Genomic DNA, 3,442 nt, shown 5'->3' with positions numbered 1-3,442 from the left:
GCTATACATCTGACAGAGGATTAATGTCCAGAATACACAAAGAACTCAAATAATAATAATAATAATATTGAAGTAATCCCTTATACTCTGTCTGACCACAATGGGATTAAGCTGCAAATCAGCAACAAGAAAAACTATAGGGCATACAGAAATTCACAGAGACTAAACAGTGCAGTATTGAATTATGAATGGGTCATTGAAGAAATTGAAAAGGAAATAAATAAATTCATAGAATCAAATGATGAGAATACAACATACCAAAACCTCTGGGACAAAATGAAGGCAGTCCTAAGCAGGAAATCTGTAGCTCTAAGTGCCTATATCAAGAAATTAGAAAAAAAAGAAATTAGAGAGTTCACAAGTAAACAATTTAATGCTTTACCTTAATGCCTTGAAAAAAAAGAACAAAGAAAACCAAAAAAATCAGTAGACAGGAAGAAATAATAATTAATGAAATAGAAACAAACAAACAAAAATCTAAAGAACCAATGAAACAAAGAATTGGTTCTTTGAAAGGATAAATAAGATTGATAAACCCTTAGCAAATATGACCAGAAGAAAGACAGAAGAGACAAAAATTAATAAGATTAGACATGAAAAAGGTAACATTATAACAGACACCAAAGAAATTCAGAAAATCATAAGCACATAGTTTAAGAATATATATGCCTCTACGTTTGAAAATCTGAAGGAAATGGATGATTTCCTTGATTCATATGACCTACCAAAATTAAATCAAGATGAGATAAACCATTTAAATAGACCTATAATAAGTATGGAGACCCAAGCAGTTATAAAAAGTCTCCCAACTGAAAAATGTCCAGGCCTAGATGGATTCACTGGTGAATTTTATCAGATTTGCATGGAAGAATTAATACCACTGCTTCTCAAACTTTTCCATAAAATAGAAAAGGAAAGAAATCTACCAAATTCCTTCTATGAAGCCAGCATCACCCTGACAGAGACAGAACAAAAAAAGAAAATTGTAGACCAATCTCCTTCATGAACATAGATGCAAAAATTCTGAACAAAATATTGGCACACAGAATACATCAGAAAGATTATTCACCCGACCAAATAGGCTTTATCCCAGAGATGCAGGGATGATTCAACATATGCAAATTGAAAAATGTAATACATCATATAAATGGTGTGAAGGACAAAAATCACATGATCATCTCAATAGATGCAGAAAAGGCATTTGAAAAATCCAACATCCCCTCATGGTAAAAGTATTACAGAAACTGGGCATAGAAGGAACATATCTCAACATAATAAAAGCTATTTATGACAAATCTACAGCCAACATAATACTAAATGGGGAAAAACTTGAAGTTTTTCCACTAAATTCAGGAACAAGACAAAGGTGTCCACTGTCCCCACTTTTTTTTTTTTTTTTTTTTTTTTTTTTTTTGGTTTTTTGAGGTAGGGTCTCACTCTGGTCCAGGCTGACCTGGAATTAACTCGGTCATCTCAGGGTGGCCTTGAACTCATGGCGATCCTCCTACCTCTGCCTCCCGAGTGCTGGGATTAAAGGCGTGCGCCACCACGCCCGGCCCCACTTTTATTTAATATAATATTGTAACTCTTAGCTATAACAATAAGGCAAGAGACACTCATAAAAGGGGTACAAATTGGAAAGGAAGAGATCATATTATCATTATTTGCAGATGATATGATTATATACATAAAGGACCCTAAAGACTCTATCAGCAAGCTATTAGACCTGATAAGCATTTTTAGCAATGTAGCAGGATACAAAATAAACACACAGAAATCAGTACCTTTCCTATATATTAACAATAAACATGTGGCGGATGAAATCAGGTAATCTCTCCCATTCATAATTGCTTCAAAAAAAAAAAAAAACTACCTTGGAATAAACTTAACCAAGTAAGTAAAAAATCTCTACAATGAGAACTTTAAAATATTCAAGCAAAAAATTGCAGAAGACTTTAGGAAATGGAAAGACATCCCATGTTCCTTGGATTGGCAGAATCAATATTGTGAAAATGTTAATATTACCAAAAGCAATCTACACATTAAGAAATCTACACAGTAAGAAATCAAACAACCCAATTAAAAATGGGCTAGGGAACTAAATAGAGAGTTCTCATTGGAAGAAATACAGATGGCATATAAACATCTAGAGAAGTGTTTTACATCCTTATCCATCAGGGAAATGCAAATTAAAACTACTTTGAGATTCCATTTCACTCCTGTCAGAATGGCTACCATCAAGAAAACAAATGACAATAAATGTTGGCAAGGATGCAGAAAAAGGTGAACCTTTCTACACTGTTGGTGGGATGTAATCTGGTACAGCCATTGTGGAAATCAGTGTGGAGGTTCTTAAGACAGCTAAAAATAGATTTACCACATGATCAGCACTCCTAGGCATATATCCTAATGACTGTTCTCACTACCTTAGATTTACTTTTACAACCATGTTTATTGCTGCTCTATTCACTATAGCTAGGAAATGGAACCAGCCTAGATGTCCCTCCACAGATGAAGGGATGATAAAGATGTGGTACATTACACAATGGAGTTCTATTCACTGGTTAAAAAAAAAAAAAAAATCATTAAATTTGCAGGGAAATGCAAATTTCTGGAAAGGACTATACTAACTGAGGTAACCCAGGCCCAGAAAGCCAAACATTACATGTTCTCTCTAATATGTGGATCTGAGCTACAAATGTATATTCTTATGTGTGACCTGGAACTAAAAATCTGTAGCAGAGGTAAACTAGAAAAAGGCTATAAGGAAGAGAGCAGAGGGAAGAATTTAAGGGGATGGTATTGTATATATGTAAGTAGAAGAACAGATCACAGGGATGGGAAAGGCCTAAGGGCGGCCAGGGGAAGAGAATGAGTAAAAGAATGATGGGAGGAGTATCAACCAAAATTCAAGATATTCTGAATAAGACATGTGAAAACCTACTTTTTGGAATAATGACACATCAGAAGCCATAGATTGTTACTAGAAAATTTTCAGTGTCATGGATGGGGTATCTTCCAGGGAGTTGTTGGACAGGGACTTCCCTGTTCCCTCCAAAACATTACAAGCTTTTGCCAAGGCCTTTGGTTTCCCTTGAGAAATAGATAGAAAGACCCTATTGCCAGAGACTTCATATGCCTGAGTGGAAAAGTCACTGGGAAATCAAGCTCGTGCTGAGCAAAAACCTTCTCCCTGTAGACCAGCCAACTGAAAGCTGGAAAAACCTGCACTGCTCGCAGCCCTATGGGAGACAGAAGTCATCAATGGTTAATGTTTTCATTGTATAGGTCTTTCATGTCCTTGGTTAATGTTATTCCAAGGTATTTGTGTGTGTGTGTGTGTGTGTGTGCTGCTTTTGAAAAAGGGAAAATGCCACATTTCTTTCTCTGTATCTTTGTCTTTTGCATATAGAAAGGCTACTGATTTTTGTGCATTGATTTT

Source organism: Jaculus jaculus, chromosome 2 (assembly GCF_020740685.1).
Source record: "Jaculus jaculus isolate mJacJac1 chromosome 2, mJacJac1.mat.Y.cur, whole genome shotgun sequence".
Lineage (NCBI taxonomy): Eukaryota > Metazoa > Chordata > Mammalia > Rodentia > Dipodidae > Jaculus > Jaculus jaculus.
The sequence above is the reverse complement of the archived record's forward strand: the minus strand, read 5'-3'. Positions refer to the sequence as shown.